The 19,686-nt window shown below is 40.4% G+C and overlaps 1 pseudogene; it reads right to left on the bottom strand.

Annotated features, from left to right (window-relative positions):
• LOC146578653 (uncharacterized) overlaps window positions 1–19,686 on the bottom strand; it is a 563,460-nt pseudogene that overhangs the window by 297,872 nt on the left and 245,902 nt on the right.

Genomic DNA, 19,686 nt, shown 5'->3' with positions numbered 1-19,686 from the left:
TCCCATTTTGCTTTACTGTACTCTACATATTGACATCTTTGAGCTCCGATTACAGGAAAACTGTAAGAGGTGACGCAGATATTTCACTGGATTATGAATCTAGGCCATCTCCACTCTTCACCCTGTGATCCACAGCCAAAATTACTGTACGGTTTTTGAGAAAATTGATAGTAAACTTTGCACAATTTACTCTACTGTACTCTATATATTCTCATCTTTGAGCTCAGATTACAGGAAAACTATAAGAGGTGACACAGATATCTCACTGGATTATGACTCTGGGTGACCCCCACTCTTCACCCTGTTATCCACAGCCCAAATTACTGTACGGATTTTTAGAAAATTGATAGTAAACTTTGCACAATTTACTGTACTATACTCTATATATTCTTATCTTTGAGCTCAGATTACAGGAAAACTATAAGAGGTGACACAGATATTTCACTGGATTCTGACTCTAGGCTGTCTCCACTCTGCACCCTGTGATCCACAGCCAAAATTACTGTACGGATTTTGAGAAAATTGATAGTAAACTTTGCACAATTTACTGTACTGTACTTTATATATTGACATCTTTGAGCTCAGATTACAGGAAAACTGTAAGAGGTGACGCAGATATCTCACTGGATTCTGACTGTAGGCTGTCGCCACTCTTCACCCTGTGATCCGCAGAAAAAATTACTGTACGGTTTTTGAGAAAATTGATAGTAAACTTTGCACAATTTACTCTACTGTACTTTTAATATTCTCATCTTTGACCTCAGATTACAGGAAAACTATAAGAGGTGACGCAGATATCTCACTGGATTATGACTCTGGGTGACCCCCACTCTGCACCCTGTGATCCACAGCCAAAATTACTGTACGGATTTCTGATAAAATTAAATCCTATTCCATTACCAAACAAAATGAGTTCATTGAAGTATTTGCTTAACTACAAGAAATGTCTTTCCACACACAATTTAAATTTTTCAAAATGTCATTCACACACCACCTCAAGTATCAACTTCAGTTTTAGACATTATTTATTCAGTGCTTAATCACAACAATAGTCAACTTAAGGCACTTACATAATAAGTTAAACCTTACAATAATACATACAGAGAAAAACCCAACAATCATATGACCCCCTATGAGCAACAGTGGGAAGGAAAAACTCCCTTTTAACAGGAAGAAACCTCCGGCAGAACCAGGCTCAGGGAGGGGCGGCCATCTGCCTCAACCGGTCAGGGTGAGAAATTACATTTCTCAGATTACTGATTTCTCATATTACTACTACACAGTTTAGATACACTCAACAAAAATATAAACGCAACACCTTTGTTACTGCTCCCATTCCCCATGGGATGGACGTAGAGACCGAAAATTCATTCCAGATACACAATATAACCATCCCTCCCAAACAGTGGTCACAAATCAGTCCAAATGTGTGGTAGTGGGCACATCTGCCATATTGAGATAATCCATCCCACCTCACAGGTGTGCCACATCAGGATGCTGATCTGACATCATGAGTAGTGCACAGGTGTACCTCAGACTGCCCACAACAAAAGGCCACCCTGGAATGTGCAGTTTTTTGCGCTATTGGGGGTCTGGGGACCCAGAACCGGTCAGTATCTGGTGTGACCACCATTTGCCTCATGCAGTGCAACACATCGTCGCATGGAGTCTATCAGATTGTCAATTGTGGCCTTTGGAATGTTGGTCCACTCCACTTCAATGGCTGTGCGAGGTTGTTGGATATTCGTGGGAACTGGTACACGCTGTCGTATACGCCGGTCAAGCACATCCCGAACATGCTCAATGGGTGACATGTCCGGTGAGTATGCTGGCCATGCAAGAACTGGGACATTCTCAGCTGCCATCTGCCCTGAACAATGTGAACCATGATTCATCCGTGAAGCGCACACCTCTCCAACGTGCCAGACGCCATCGAATGTGAGCATTTGCCCACACAAGTCTGTTACGGCGACGAGTTGGAGTCAGGTCAAGACCCCGATGAGGACGACGGGCATGCAGTTGAGCTTCCCTGAGACGGTTTCTGACAGTTTGTGCAGAAATTGTTTGGTTGTGCAAACCAATTGTTCCAGCAGCTGTCTGGGTGGCTGGTCTCAGACGATCTTGGAGGTGAACCTGCTGGATGTGGAGGTCCTGGGCTGGTGTGGTTACACGAGGTCTGCGGTTGTGAGGCCGGTTGGATGTGCTGCCATATTCTCTGAAACGCCTGTGGAGACGGCTTATGGTTGAGAAATGAACATTCAATGCACGGGCGACAGATCTGGTTGACATTCCTGCTGTCAGCATGCCAATTGCACGCTCCCTCATTGCTTGTGGCATCTGTGGCATTTTGCTGTGAGTCAAAACTGCACATTCCAGGGTGGCCTTTTGTTGTGGGCAGTCTGAGGTACACCTGTGCACTACTCATGATGTCAGATCAGCATCCTGATGTGGCACACCTGTGAGGTGGGATGGATTATCTCAATATGGCAGATGTGCCCACTACCACACATTTGGACTGATTTGTGACCACTGTTTGGGAGGGATGGTTATATTGTGTATCTGGAATGAATTTTCGGTCTCTACGTCCATCCCATGGGGAATGGGAGCAGTAACAAAGGTGTTGCGTTTATATTTTTGTTGAGTGTATCTAAACTGTGTAGTAGTAATATGAGAAATCAGTAATCTGAGAAATGTAATTTCTCACCCTGACCGGTTGAGGCAGATGGCCGCCCCTCCCTGAGCCTGGTTCTGCCGGAGGTTTCTTCCTGTTAAAAGGGAGTTTTTCCTTCCCACTGTTGCTCATAGGGGGTCATATGATTGTTGGGTTTTTCTCTGTATGTATTATTGTAAGGTTTAACTTATTATGTAAGTGCCTTAAGTTGACTATTGTTGTGATTAAGCACTGAATAAATAATGTCTAAAACTGAAGTTGATACTTGAGGTGGTGTGTGAATGACATTTTGAAAAATTTAAATTGTGTGTGGAAAGACATTTCTTGTAGTTAAGCAAATACTTCAATGAACTCATTTTGTTTGGTAATGGAATAGGATTTAATTTTATCAGAAATCCATACAGTAATTTTGGCTGTGGATCACAGGGTGCAGAGTGGGGGTCACCCAGAGTCATAATCCAGTGAGATATCTGCGTCACCTCTTACAGTTTTCCTGTAATCTGAGGTCAAAGATGAGAATATTAAAAGTACAGTAGAGTAAATTGTGCAAAGTTTACTATCAATTTTCTCAAAATCCGTACAGTAATTTTTTCTGTGGATCACAGGGTGAAGAGTGGCGACAGCCTAGAGTCAGAATCCAGTGAGATATCTGCGTCACCTCTTACAGTTTTCCTGTAATCTGAGCTCAAATATGTCAATATGTAGAGTACAGTAAAGCAAAATGGGAAGATTTTACTATCAATTTTCTCAAAAACCGTACAGTAATTTTGGCTGTGGATCACAGGGTGCAGAGTGGCGACAGCCTAGATTCATAATCCAGTGAAATATCTGCGTTACCTCTTACAGTTTTCCTGTAATCTGAGCTCAAAGATGAGAATATATAGAGTATAGTACAGTAAATTGTGCAAAGTTTACTATCAATTTTCTCAAAATCCGTACAGTAATTTTTGCTGTGGATGACAGGGTGAAGAGTGGCGACATCCTAGAGTCATAATCCAGTGAAATATCTGCGTCACCTCTTACAGTTTTCCTGTAATCGGAACTCAAATATGTCAATATGTAGAGTACAGTGAAGCAAAATGGGAAGATTTTAATATCAATTTTCTCAAAATCCGTACAGTAATTTTTGCTGTGGATCACAGGGTGCAGAGTGGAGATGGCCTAGATTCATAATCCAGTGAAATATCTGCGTCACCTCTTATGGTTTTCCTGTAATCTGAGCTCAAAGATGAGAATATATAGAGTATAGTACAGTAAATTGTGCAAAGTTTACTATCAATTTTCTCAAAATCCGTACAGTAATTTTTGCTGTGGATGACAGGGTGAAGAGTGGCGACATCCTAGAGTCATAATCCAGTGAAATATCTGCGTCACCTCTTACAGTTTTCCTGTAATCGGAACTCAAATATGTCAATATGTAGAGTACAGTGAAGCAAAATGGGAAGATTTTAATATCAATTTTCTCAAAATCCATACAGTAATTTTTGCTGTGGATCACAGGGTGCAGAGTGGAGATGGCCTAGATTCATAATCCAGTGAAATATCTGCGTCACCTCTTATGGTTTTCCTGTAATCTGAGCTCAAAGATGAGAATATATAGAGTATAGTACAGTAAATTGTGCAAAGTTTACTATCAATTTTCTCAAAATCCGTACAGTAATTTTTGCTGTGGATCACAGGGTGCAGAGTGGGGGTCACCCAGAGTCATAATCCAGTGAAATATCTGCGTCACCTCTTACAGTTTTCCTGTAATCTGGGGTTAAAGACGAGGATATTAAAAGTACAGTAGAGTAAATTGTGCAAAGTTTACTATCAATTTTCTCAAAAACCGTACAGTAATTTTGGCTGTGGATCACAGGGTGCAGAGTGGCGACAGCCTAGAGTCAGAATACAGTGAGATATCTGCGTCACCTCTTATAGTTTTCCTGTAATCTGAGGCCAAAGATGTCAATATGTAGAGTACAGTAAAGCAAAATGGGAAGATTTTGCTATGAATTTTCTCAAAATCCATACAGTAATTTTTGCTGTGGATCACAGGGTGCAGAGTGGGGGTCACCCAGAGTCATAATCCAGTGAGATATCTGCGTCACCTCTTACAGTTTTCCTGTAATCTAAGCTCAAAGATGAGAATATATAGAGTACAGTAGAGTAAATTGTGCAAAGTTTACTATCAATTTTCTCAAAAACCGTACAGTAATTTTTGCTGTGGATCACAGGGTGCAGAGTGGGGGTCCCCCAGAGTCAGAATCCAGTGAAATATCTGTGTCACCTCTTACAGTTTTCCTGTAATCAGAGCTCAAAGATGTCAATATGTGGAGTACAGTAAAGCATAATGGGAAGATTTTGCTATGAATTTTCTCAAAATCCATACAGTAATTTTGGCTGTGGATCACAGGGTGAAGAGTGGCGACAGCCTAGAGTCAGAATCCAGTGAAATATCTGCGTCACCTCTTACAGTTTTCCTGTAATCTGAGCTCAAAGATGAGAATATATAGAGTATAGTACAGTAAATTGTGCAAAGTTTACTATCAATTTTCTCAAAAACCGTACAGTAATTTTTGCTGTGGATCACAGGGTGCAGAGTGGGGGTCCCCCAGAGTCAGAATCCAGTGAAATATCTGCGTCACCTCTTACAGTTTTCCTGTAATCTGAGCTCAAAGATGAGAATATATAGAGTATAGTACAGTAAATTGTGCAAAGTTTACTATCAATTTTCTCAAAAACCGTACAGTAATTTTTGCTGTGGATCACAGGGTGCAGAGTGGGGGTCCCCCAGAGTCAGAATCCAGTGAAATATCTGCGTCACCTCTTATGGTTTTCCTGTAATCTGAGCTTAAAGATGAGAATATATAGAGTATAGTACAGTAAATTGTGCAAAGTTTACTATCAATTTTCTCAAAAACCGTACAGTAATTTTGGCTGTGGATCACAGGGTGCAGAGTGGCGACAGCCTAGAGTCAGAATACAGTGAGATATCTGCGTCACCTCTTATAGTTTTCCTGTAATCTGAGGCCAAAGATGTCAATATGTAGAGTACAGTAAAGCAAAATGGGAAGATTTTGCTATGAATTTTCTCAAAATCCATACAGTAATTTTTGCTGTGGATCACAGGGTGCAGAGTGGGGGTCACCCAGAGTCATAATCCAGTGAGATATCTGCGTCACCTCTTACAGTTTTCCTGTAATCTAAGCTCAAAGATGAGAATATATAGAGTACAGTAGAGTAAATTGTGCAAAGTTTACTATCAATTTTCTCAAAAACCGTACAGTAATTTTTGCTGTGGATCACAGGGTGCAGAGTGGGGGTCCCCCAGAGTCAGAATCCAGTGAAATATCTGTGTCACCTCTTACAGTTTTCCTGTAATCAGAGCTCAAAGATGTCAATATGTGGAGTACAGTAAAGCATAATGGGAAGATTTTGCTATGAATTTTCTCAAAATCCATACAGTAATTTTGGCTGTGGATCACAGGGTGAAGAGTGGCGACAGCCTAGAGTCAGAATCCAGTGAAATATCTGCGTCACCTCTTACAGTTTTCCTGTAATCTGAGCTCAAAGATGAGAATATATAGAGTATAGTACAGTAAATTGTGCAAAGTTTACTATCAATTTTCTCAAAAACCGTACAGTAATTTTTGCTGTGGATCACAGGGTGCAGAGTGGGGGTCCCCCAGAGTCAGAATCCAGTGAAATATCTGTGTCACCTCTTACAGTTTTCCTGTAATCTGAGCTCAAAGATGTCAATATGTAGAGTACAGTGAAGCAAAATGGGAAGATTTTACTATCAATTTTCTCAAAATCCATACAGTAATTTTTGCTGTGGATCACAGGGTGCAGAGTGGAGATGGCCTAGATTCATAATCCAGTGAAATATCTGCGTCACCTCTTATGGTTTTCCTGTAATCTGAGCTCAAAGATGAGAATATATAGAGTATAGTACAGTAAATTGTGCAAAGTTTACTATCAATTTTCTCAAAATCCGTACAGTAATTTTTGCTGTGGATCACAGGGTGAAGAGTGGCGACATCCTAGAGTCATAATCCAGTGAAATATCTGCGTCACCTCTTACAGTTTTCCTGTAATCTGAGGTTAAAGACGAGGATATTAAAAGTACAGTAGAGTAAATTGTGCAAAGTTTACTATCAATTTTCTCAAAAACCGTACAGTAATTTTGGCTGTGGATCACAGGGTGAAGAGTGGCGACAGCCTAGAGTCAGAATCCAGTGAGATATCTGCGTCACCTCTTACAGTTTCCCTGTAATCTGAGCTCAAAGATGAGAATATATAGAGTACAGTAGAGTAAATTGTGCATATTTACTATGGATTTTCCCAAAAAACGTACAGTAATTTTGGCTGTGGATCACAGGGTGCAGAGTGGAGATGGCCTAGATTCATAATCCAGTGAAATATCTGCATCACCTCTTACAGTTTTTCTGTAATCTGAGTTTAAAGATGAGAATATATAGAGTATAGTACAGTAAATTGTGCAAAGTTTACTATCAATTTTCTCAAAAACTGTACAGTAATTTTGGCTGTGGATGACAGGGTGCAGAGTGGCGACAGTCTAGATTCATAATCCAGTGAAATATCTGCGTCACCTCTTACAGTTTTCCTGTAATCGGAGCTCAAAGATGTCAATGTATAAAGTACAGTAAAGCAAAATGGGAAGATTTTGCTATGAATTTTCTCAAAATCCATACAGTAATTTTTGCTGTGGATCACAGGGTGCAGAGTGGGGGTCACCCAGAGTCATAATCCAGTGAGATATCTGCGTCACCTCTTACAGTTTTCCTTTAATCTAAGCTCAAAGATGAGAATATATAGAGTACAGTAGAGTAAATTGTGCAAAGTTTACTATCAATTTTCTCAAAATCCGTACAGTAATTTTGGTTGTGGATCACAGGGTGCAGAGTGGGGGTCACCCAGAGTCATAATCCAGTGAGATATCTGTGTCACCTCTTACAGTTTTCCTGTAATCAGAGCTCAAAGCTGTCAATATGTGGAGTACAGTAAAGCATAATGGGAAGATTTTGATATGAATTTTCTCAAAATCCATACAGTAATTTTGGCTGTGGATCACAGGGTGAAGAGTGGCGACAGCCTAGAGTCAGAATCCAGTGAAATATCTGCGTCACCTCTTATAGTTTTCCTGTAATCTGAGCTCAAAGATGTTAATATGTGGAGTACAGTAAAGCAAAATGGGAAGATTTTGCTATGAATTTTCTCAAAATCCGTACAGTAATTTTGGCTGTGGATCACAGGGTGCAGAGTGGGGGTCACCCAGAGTCATAATCCAGTGAAATATCTGCGTCACCTCTTACAGTTTTCCTGTAATCTGAGGTCAAAGATGAGGACATTAAAAGTATAGTTGAGTAAATTGGGTAAATTTTATTGTTAATTTTCTCTGAATCATACAGTAATTTGGGCTGTGGATCACAGGGGGGAAAGTGGAGATACACTAAAAATGGGAGTGGATTGTGAAGTAAAATAGTGTCAGGACACAAAACACTGCGTTTCTAAGCCGGTCTTCACCCATACCGTAATATACGTAAGAGTAGTGCAACCACATTTTCGGTGCGGCTGGCGGGGCGGCTAGCTTGACTGTGACTTCGTAAGTGAGGGCTCACTTGACCGCAGTCCCGTCTGGTATTCAGAGAAAATATTACGCGTTTCTTATTGAGGTGAAAAGGAACAGTTTGTCCCGTAATTCAGCTACAATGAAAAAGGCACAAAGCTGGAGTTATTCTGTGTCTTTGCTGCACAGCTGCCTCTTCTTTCATTCTCCCCCCTCCCTCTCCCGTTTCTACTTCAATCATGAAACTGATCAATGATCAGCTGATCGGCTTTTCTCTCTTGTTTGTTTATCCCTCACTTTGCGCCAGAAAGAGGAAACCAGCGGATGTCTCGCTAAACAACAGCAGCACGTTTAAGCTTGATCAGCTATTGTTAGAATTTATTTAATATTAATTTCTAGTATCAGCTGATGTTTGCTGGAGCCACAGCTGCATAAAAGCTGCTGGTCATGATGTCGGTTTGGTTATCTGGTGAGAGGGAAACATGAAGATGAAACCAGGAGATGTCCTTACTGGATCATCAGAGCTGAACAGGTGATGGAGAAACAGGTTTACCTTTTAGGTGACATGAATGAGTTGAAGGGAAGTTATGAACTGTTTCTGAGAGACAAATAACACCAGGATCCTTTTTTAGGTAGCTGACAGCTGGTAACTGTGCAGGGGCGGATCTAGCAAAGTGTTGCCAGGGGGGCATGTAGGGCATTAACGGGGAAAGGGGGGCACAAAGAAATACTTTTCTTTCTTATTCTCATTTAAAATGTCTCGCTTTTAAAAAATAATTATCTGAATCTTACAACAAACGATTGATAGATTGATGCATATATACCATCAGAACAGTGAACATCACTGTCACAACAGTGTTTATTTTCATTCAAAGGCGTTATGATTTTTCCTATAATGGTGGGCCAGTCTCTAGTCAAAATGCCCGGGACGATTTATTTGTCCCAGTCCAGCCCTGTATGCAGCTCATCTGCAGTCTGGTGTTGCCTACATCTTCCTATTCAGAAGGCAGAATTTCCGAGTTCTGAGTACAATCGAAAGCACCACGACTGCAGTTTTTGTGTTGGATGTAAAAGGCGCACATGACACTGTGACGTAGGCTAGAATCATGGCAGCAGTAAATGACGGTCCAGGCGTGGGATTTCTCTCGTGGAAATATGTACATTATCTTTTCCTTTCTATTGGTAGGTGGCACAGTGCACTTGTGGCAAGTAAGCAAGCTAGAAGACTGGCAAAGTTATGGAAGCAACACATTAACAAGAGAATTCTGAGTAAAACCAAAGTTACTTTCCCTAGTAACTAGTTACTTTGAAAGTAACGAGTAACTTGAAGTAACTGAGTTACTTTTGAGAGAAGTAACTAGTAATGTAACTAAGTTACTATTTTAAAGTAACTTACCCAACACTGGTGATAAAGTATAAATTGATAAACATGAGACTCAGTCTGGGCTTCCATCTGGATCACACTGCCTGAATCAGAGCTCCTCTTGTGAAACCTCTCAGTGAAGCTTGAAATAGTGGTGAATGACTTTTAAAGTTTTCCGCCATCTACTGGTGAAACCAAATCAAAACAAATCAAATTCAAATTTTATTTGTCACATACACAGTCATACACAGTATGATATGCAGTGAAATGCTTACACAACTGCTCGTGACCTAAAGAAAAAAGAAGAGGCTATGAATAAGATAGGAAATAAATATGAAAATTAAAAAGGGTAAATTTAACTAGGAAGGAAAAAATAAAATAAAATATAAAAATTAAAGTTAAAAATGAAATAACTGTACAACACAAATTAGAATGAAGGGTAAATTTAACTGGGAAAGAATAAGATAAATATATAAATTAAAGTTGAAAATAAAATAACTGTACAACAAAATACACAATACACAATATAGAAATATATAAGAATGTATGAAGAAATATATCCACATTTGTAAGTGTCTTGTGCAGTGCAAATATGCTTAAAGTGATTTAAGTGAAGAGGTGAAAACAACGTCCAGAATGTACAGTGTGTGTGTAAGAACTATATGTGTGGGTCAGTACTGTGTGGTGGTGTGATTGAGAGACCGTATCGCCTGCAGGAAGAAGCTCCTCCTCAGTCTCTCTGTGTTGGTCTTCAGGGAGCGGAATCGCTTTCCTGACCTCAACAGAGAGAACAGTCTGTTGTTGGGATGGCTGAGGTCCTTCACAATCTTCCTGGCCTTGGTCCTGCTGTAGATTGAGTGCAAGTCAGGGAGCTCGGAACGGATGGTGCGCTCAGCTGATCGCACAACCCTCTGTAGAGCTCGTCTGTCCTGCATGGTGCTGTTCCTGAACCAGGTTAAGATGTTTCCCGTCAGGATGCTCTCTATGGTGCACGAGTAAAAGTTCCTGAGCACCTTGGAGGGCAGTACAGTTTAAACAGTTGACCATTAAACCAGTTTGCATTTTACTCAGTCTCTTAACAATTTCAGAAACTTTAAAAATGCCATGTTTCAATTCAGTTCTGTTAAAAGATCTCTGTGTGGCTGAAAATACTATATAAAGGTATAGATGGGAATCTAAATCTAAAGAGTTCACTGGATTTGACGGGTGGGTGTTAAGAGGCTACTGATACAAACGGGAGGATCTCATTTTTCTTGGCATCTTAGGATCCCCCAGATCAGGACGTTTAAATGTTAGTCCCACATAGCAAGCAGGTCTGGCCCAGATCTGGTATCAAGCTGGCACTTCTGACTAACTGGTGTCATGACAGAGTGTATGTCGACCAGATGTGGGCCAGGTCTGGCAATGATGGCACTGTTTATGTTCCTATTTACCTCCACTTAATCCAAAACCTAGTGAGGGTTTACTCATCTTTGCCAGTGGGTGGCTGTAACTCAGGAGGAAGCGCAGGTCACCTACTGATTGGAAGGTTAGTAGTTTAATCCCTGTTTCCTCCAGTCTGCATGTTAAGAATGTTATTGTATTTAGAAAGCACTCACTTTAGAGAAAGTGTATGTATAAGATTCTATATAAGAATCAGTCCATTCGCTGTCTGACTAGAGTCTCGGCATGTTGTGGCACATGTTGTTATTACATGGTTTGATTAAGGTACACATTAGGCCGAAATCCGGGGCCAGAGCTGAAACCTTTCTGGGCCTGCACAGGGCCAGCAGTGCGCATATAACTGGCCCATGGCTGCACACAACTTACATATGGCCCACATACCGCAAAGACTGACGGCCCTTTGGCGGCCCAGATCAGTTTCACCAGATGTAGTCCACTCATGAGGTTTTGCAGCACCCTCTGGTGGATTATTGAACCACTTCAGGACAGAGTCAGGAGGGAGCAATAGTCTGTGGTCACCATCTCCTAAACTAAATTTGTTTATAGTTTATTTATTTATTTATAAAGCACATTTAATTACAACAGTACGGAGCCCCGCAAGGGACATGGGGAAAAAAAAATTAAGACGGACTTTTGCAAGGTCTCGCAAAACAAACTCGGGATCTCGCAAAAGTTTTAGCCGCATTCTTCGGAGGCCGCCAGCTCGAAGCTGACCGGGAGGTCGAGGCACGATGTGCCGGGAGAGCGGTGTTCCTCCCGGCTGTAGTAGGTCTCGACCTCCCGTTAGCTTCGAGATGGTGGCTGTCAGACATCTCCGAAAATGTCGGAGCACTTTTGCAAATATGTGATGTCTTGTAAACCGAGCAGATATTTGAAGTTTACACAGCTACGTTCACGCCTCAAAATATCTTAAAAGTTTATTTTGTGACCAAGAAAGAGTAATATTACAAGTAGCTGCCGCCATTGTTGGAATTCAACTTTTGCGAGATCCCGAGTTAGTTTTGCGAGATCTCGCAAAAGTTCATCGTAATTCTTTTTTCTCCCATGTCCCTTGCGGGGCTCCGTACAACAGCAACTTTGACTAAAGTCCAAAAATGTACAAAAATACAAAATAACTAGTACCAAATAACTTATAATATTAGTACATAACAATAATACCAAATAACTCTTATATTGCATTAAAAGCCAGTGTATACAAATTTGTTTTAAGATGAGATTTAAAAAGATTGACAGTAGGAGCCTGTCTGATGTGTAGTGGCAGATTATTACACCATTTAGGCGCTATGATCCCGAACACTTAATCGCCTCTGTGAACCAGCCTAGACCTTGGCATGGCCAAAACCAAAAGATCATCTAGAGGGTGCATAAGACAGCAAAAGGTCAGACAAATACCGGAAGCCTGTCCATTCAGGCCTTTGTAATCAACAATAACATTGTAAAATCAATTCTGAAGTGAACAGGGAGCCAGTGAAGAGAGGCAAGCTCCTGGGAAATATGTCGGTGTCTTTTAGTTTGTGTCAAAGGATGAGCTGCAGCATTTTGAGGATCTAAGATTTGGAAGTGATGTAACAGTAAAAACCAGGAGATGGCAGTAGTGTAACATGTTTGGCTCGAAGCCGTCATTAAAACTGAAAGAAGAAGAAGAAGCGGCTATGATGCGGCTAGTTAGTTAGCCGTGGTAACTGCTGATAGTCATGGAGCTACTGGCTGCCTCTGATAATAATGGAGGAAATCGGGATGGTAAGCCAATTTCTATCTTAGCGCATTTGTGCTGCCATGTAGTGATGGGCAGATGAAGCCCCATGAAGCACTGAAGCTTTTCATCCAATTGGTTCACCCCAACGCGAAGCTTCATGAAGCTTCATTTGCTCTAGCAGGACACCTACTGGACGTAAAAATAATAGCTGGCATGAATTTGAAGAGTGTGGCATTTTGCACACAGCCTGTAAATGTCAACAACAAAAGGAGTGTGTAAAACATGTATATTGTAGTGATGGCAGTATACTGTGTATATTTATACTGGCAGTATGGGAAATGATTATTTGGAAATGCTTGAAATGGAAATGATCATTTACTGTGAGGTGAGGTGTGGTTGGGGTGTGGACAGTGGTTGTGCTTTTGTAACGTTGAGGTATGGACAGCTACACGGTCCTGCCTGTTCACATTTTATTCTGTAAAAACTAAATTTTCACTGCTTTTATGACCTTTTTAGTGGGGAGAACATAGCTAGGATTTAATGATTTAACAAATCTTTTGAATCCTTTGTCCTCCACAATGCTAAATGGCTGGGAGTCCTCAATCACCATGCTAACCAGGTCTTCATCTATTTGAGATTGTTCTCCTGAGGAAAGACAATAAAGATAAAGCACAAATATAAATATCACATACGTAACTTATAACAGTTGTATAATATTGTTATATCATTTAGTAACATTACTGCATCCTATATTATCATTGCATTTGATGGCTCACCTGGTCTTGCTCCACGATCGGTGTCCCCCTTATTCTCATGCAAAGCTCTGTAGTGCCTAAGCATGGATGAGGTGTTGTTGTTATATCCCAGCTCCCTGGCACATAGCAAACACTTCACCTTGTACAAAAGTCAAGACAGCTCAACATAAATTGTATTGCACCATCAGTATCATGAAAATACATCTTCTGTAGAAATTTACATACCTTGTTGGGAGGAATAAGATCAAAATGTTCCCACACAGGGGAGGACATCCTCCTCTTCTTAGCTGGCTCCATTCTCTCCTGACTTTCTCTCCTCACTCTCATAAACCTCCAAACGGTCTCCAAACTCTCACTAACCGCAACTCTCCATCAAACACCCACATTTTTGAATGAAGTCTGAGGGGTTTATATCGCTGTCATATCTCGCGGCAAAGTTCGAACCACTTCATGAACCAGTCACGTGGTACAGCCGGGCAGCGAGGCTTCGGACGTCATCATTTTCAGCTCCTCCCATAAATGAAGCAAGCCTCGATACGCGCTTCGCGGAAACGCCCCCTCCATTACTCGACACACGCTCCGAAGCCTCGATACAGAACGTCCCATCACTACTGCCATGTGTTTTTGTGGTCTTCTTTGGGGCTTTTTCAGTGAATTTTGGTCCGAGTGTAGTGACACTTCAGAATCGGTGATAGCTCTGGAGGATAAAAAGCCTTTCTTTGAAGTCTATGAAGTCTGGAGAATTTCTGGTTCGATTTGTTTGTTTTGCGGACTTTTGTGCATTTGCATGACTGCTCTTTTAATCATAGTTTGTTTTCTTTGTGTTTGGTGGTTGTAGAAATGGTTTATATGGAATGTTAGCTGATATTCAGAGGTTTCCGTGGACAACACACATGTTGGAACTTAAATTTCTGACCCCTTTCATAACCAATTAAACGGGATCTCCTCCCCCTTGCCTCCGTTTTTGGGAGCGGTGCTAAAGGCTTAAGACTGTGCAGGTTAACATGAGGAGGTGCTAGGATTGCTACTTGGTCCAAAAATTGTCACTTTTGTTTCGTTTTCATTAAAATATAGAAAGTTACAGGCTATCCAGGATTTAACTTCACTCAGACACTGAAGTAAGGGGTCTAGTGGAGCAGGACAGCTTCTCTTCAGTTGAATATAGATCTGAGTGTCATCAGCAGAGATGGGCAGTAACGCGTTACTTGTAACGCGTTACTGTAATCTGATTACTTTTTTCAAGTAACCAGTAAAGTAAGGGATTACTATTGCAAAAACGGTAATTAGATTACCGTTACTTTCCCGTAGGAACGCTACGTTACTGCGTTACTAAAACCGTGATTTTTATGTGAGAATGTCTCACGACAGTGACATAAGCGAGTGCGCCGTTAGTGACAACAGCTGTGTGCAGATCAACAATGGATCACATATCGATTGTGGGAGAGAGTATGAGCATGCAGCGTTTAAAGCGCGGAAGTACTGACCTTACTTTGAGTTTGATTCCATAAAAAGTGACAAAAACATTAGCGTCCATCGTGCGTGGGAAGAAAACTTATTTTTACAGCGAAAAAAAACCCTAAACTTCCAAGCAAGCAACGAGTGCGCAACGACGTAATGGGAAATTCACAGAGAAACTCGCGGATTCTTCCATTGACCGCGGCACACCTGCACCAGGGTAAACATCCATCTGCTATACAGGTGAAAATAGAGCAACAGGACCGCTGAGTCTTTGATTTTATTTATTTTCTGCTGTGTTTTACTTCCATCTATTTGAAAGAGTGAGTGAAAACACAAAAAATATTTTATTTTATGTGCTGGAATGTGCAGAAAATAGGTTTAAATGTTAAACTAATTTATTCAAGTCAGAGAATGTTGCATATAATTAAATTTTTGCTTGATGCATAAAGTTAAAAGATTAAAACTGATAAAACAAGTTTTAAAAAGAGACTTTTCCATTTGATTACATTTTGTATGATGGATTATGTAGAAAAAGTAGAATTGGGCTGAAAGATCTATCGCTTTATCACTTCTTCAGGTTGTAAATCGTGTTTTTAAAAAGTAACTAAGTAATTAATTACTTTTAAAAAATAAGTAATCAGTAACGTAACGGGATTACTTTTTGGGGAAGTAATCAGTAATTAGTTACTGATTACTTTTTTCAAGTAACTTGACCAACACTGGTCACCACCCACAAAAAAGCTTGATTTACATAGCAAATAAAAGTTGGTCTAATAACAATGAAATGTGAAGTAATAATTCAGTAGCTCTGCTCTGCTGATAGTAAAGACAGATGTATTTTAAAACTTTTAATTTATTTGTGCAACTGAGTCATGTCAGTTTGTTGGTTGTGGTTTTCTATCATCCATCAGGGGGCGCTGCAGCTCCCTCAGCATCCTCAGCACTTTACTATGAAATCAACAGTGTTTGGCCTTTATGTCCAGAGATGATTCAAAGTGTTTACGGACTAAACAGTTTATTTTCTGTTGTTGTTTTACTGCAAGCATAAAGAAACAATGTGACCTTGTGACGTTGCTTCTTGGTCACACTTTGCTCCTCATCTCTTCTCTCCTGTCCTGCTGTCTTTTAACTAATCATGCTGACGTGTTTCGGTGGAGGAATAATAAACTGGAAAAGAAGGAAAATTTTCATTATCAGTATCTGGTTAATATCCAATTAATCATTTAGTCCTTGATGAATTTACTTTTACTGAAGCTCATATGATGATATGCACTGACACACCCAGAGTCCAGCTGTACCAACAACAAACAAACACTGAACCAGTCTGACCAGGATATACAAAACTGTGGCTTTCCTGAAATGTGACACTCTTTATGTGACTCACTTCACCACAACCACAAAACTGTGTTTAGAGATTCCTTCAGATCTTTATAGAGGAAATGTCAACATTCAGAATACTTGGAAACAGAGTTTAACAAAGATTTTTAGCCCTGAGTATGTATATCCTGAACTATATGTATGAGGGCACAAAATGATAAACATATTTAACCAACACTGCTGTTTAGTGCAAGGGTATGTAATTCCCAATATATATGTAGTATTTAAAAACCTTTAATAAATGATTGTACAAATATCCTCAGCTGATTCTGAAGTGGTCAGGTGGGAGGTGCTGTCACAGATTTTCTGTCTGTGAGAACTTATTTACACAAACTTTGTACAGATGAAAGTAACAACACTGTTACATTCAACACTGTTGAGTAAAAGAGAAAGTAGTTACATTTGACTGCTCCTGGTCACATGACGACCCCACAGCAGTTAGTGCCCCTTATTTTGATTTACAGAGTTTTACACCCGGTGCCCTTCCTGACAGTCCAACAGTGATTTGTGTCTCCAGCTGGAATCAAACCAGCAACCTTTACGTTAATCAGTACACTCTGGAGGTACAACAGTATATTTTAGAATAATTCCTTTGACATTTTCTGTAATGTGTGTGTTTAATATTAACTGTTCTTCTTTTATTTATGTTCTCTTATTAGTGTCTATATTTATTGGATACAAAAACTCCTTTGACTTTTATTATTATCATTTTGTCATGAGACCCTTCATTCATCATTTATCTCAACTCTAAACACACAGACAGTCTACAAAGTCTACACATCCACCTGTGCCAGAGAATTAACTTCCTGTTGCTGTTACCTCTCTGCTACTTTAGGTGTGTTTGTGGTATTTGTTTGTCAAATACACGGCTCAGATCCAGTCAGCTGAGTCAGTCCGGGAATGCTATGAAGTCAAACTGGTCTAAGGTGTGTCGTATTAAACAGCTGACAAGGAAATACAGGTTAGATTGTTCACTGGGGCTGTTTAGTGCAGCCAGAGACCAAATCGTCAAAGTTTGTTTCCTTTCTTTTTTCTATTTGCTCTCAGTGGATAATTTTTCCATCCTGATGATCAGAAGAGTGTTTGAGGGTTTCAGAGATCCTTCAGAACAACAGTAAGTGTTTAAAACGACGTCTTTCAGTCTTTTAGGTAATCTGACAGGTTGATGAAGTCTGTGAGCTTCAGTGGATTAACAGATTGTTCATGTTAATCCATCTGAACTGGATTAAAGCTTCACTTTCCTGGTTACTGATGAATGTCATGTGGAGTTAGTGTGAAGCATCTGATTTACTGTTGGCTGGTTTCATCTGTGTAAACACATCATATGAAATTATTTCAATGTGTTTTAATTCAAAGCTGTCAGACTTTATCTGACACAATATAAAGAAGAAAATCAACTCAATGACAAACAGGAAATGTAGTGAGGGCACTATTTATGTTGGAGATTCTGACATGATCCCTGATTCAGCTCCTGGGATTTTGAGTTGTCTTGAAGATTTCTCTTTCAGTCTTTTCTGTTTGGTTTCTGTTTTTGATTTTTATTTGGCTCAATTTTAATTGCTTTATTGTTCTAATAGTGGGGTGTATTTCTGACAATACTGAGTGTTTGTTCCTTTGTAGTTTTCATAGGACTGAGTTTCAGGCTTTCTACTCCATGTTTGGCTTCCAGTTTGGCTTCATTGTTGCTGTTTTTATGGTGACTTTCTGCTTTCTGTTTTGTTTGTCTTTTGTATCTTTTAGGATTTTATTTGGGCTTTTGGAATTTATACGATTTGTTTGGGAGGAATAATTTACTTTGTTTTCTTGTGTGTTTTAGTGTTAATATAACTACTTTTTGGATTATTCCCTTTTTTTTTAATTTGAGATACACCAAATCATACAAAAGACTCAACATTATGTCTGAGATTTGTTTTGAAATGTTTTCATTTTGTATTTCTTGTTTGGTCGAGGTGTAAAACAGACTATATGGAAAGCTACTGCTCACCATTTAAAGGAATGCTCATTTCAGAATCAGAATCAGAATGGGTTTTATTGCCAAATGTTGAGCAGGTTTACAACATTAGGAAATTGCTGCGGCACTTAGTGCAAACATACTGTCAGACAACACTTAAATGAACATAAAAATACGAATTAAAAGTGCTAAGTAGATGGATATATACATGAGTGCAGGTGGTGATCAGTGCCAAACATGGAATGATGCAGTGAACACAGCGTAGGGTCATGTGTTAGTGGTGGGAACAGTCATACGGTTATTGTTCATGAGTCCAACAGCAGAGGGGAAGAAACTGTTCTTATGGCGAGAGGTTCTGGTGCGAATGGACCGGAGCCTCCTGCCTGAGGGGAGCAGGTCAAACAGACTGTGTCCAGGGTGAGAAGGGTCAGCTGAGATCCGAGCTGCACGCCCCAGTGTCCTGGAGGTGTACAGGTCCTGCAGAGATGGGAGTCTGCAGCCAATCACCTTCTCAGCAGAGCGCACAACACGCTGCAGTCTCTGTTTGTCCCTGATAGGGGCTCCAGCGTACCACACGGTGATGGAGGAGGTGAGGATGGACTCGATGATTGCAGTGTAGAATTGCATCATCGTCCGTGTTGGCAGGTTGAATTTCTTCAGCTGCCTCAGGAAGTACATCCTCTGCTGGGCTTCCTTTGCTGCTGTTGTGGAAATTTTAACAATAACCTGCAACACACCCAGTGAGCTTGATTTGAAGTGGGTTTAATAAACACATTGCAATGTGGAGAAAACGTTCAGGTCAAACACCAAACAGTTTTCTGAGGAAAGACACCGCCCATGAACAATTTTATACCTTCCCAAACACTGTCAAATAAAGAACGTTCCACAGCACATCATTTATCTCTATACCTTCAGTCCAACTCATCCTTGACTCCCCCCCAATCCAAGGAAAGTTATGACCACCCGTCACCTCCCTACAAGCAGGATGCCTGTAGACCTTCAACTTCATAACAGGGCCCCTACCTAAACATCCGCATCCCTCGATAAGCAAAAGGAGTCTCACTATCTATTTAATGTCTCCCTTACAATGGTCTCACTGTGTGTGCAGAGCACAAGGCCCCTCTGTAGTGAACATGCATACAACCAAGTGAGAAAGTGAAATTACTAGAACTAATGTGATATGATTAAATATGTGATTAACACACAAGAACTGAAATCTGCCACCACACTGCAGAGCTTACTCCACTCTCCAAGTTTTGGTCATAGGTAAGAATGTTTTCCCAGGATAGTTTTCAAAATTTGAAGCTGATTTGGGTTCAGTGGGTCACTTTTCTCATATGTGTCTATTTTCTTTCTGCAGCCCATGTTTGATACACCCATGTGACTGATGTTGATTTGTC

This window comes from Mchenga conophoros, linkage group LG3, assembly GCF_057382185.1.
Source record: "Mchenga conophoros isolate Kocher_MC1m ecotype Shallow Benthic linkage group LG3, M_conophoros_male_GT1.1, whole genome shotgun sequence".
Classification (NCBI taxonomy): domain Eukaryota; kingdom Metazoa; phylum Chordata; class Actinopteri; order Cichliformes; family Cichlidae; genus Mchenga; species Mchenga conophoros.
The sequence above is the reverse complement of the archived record's forward strand: the minus strand, read 5'-3'. Positions and strand labels throughout refer to the sequence as shown.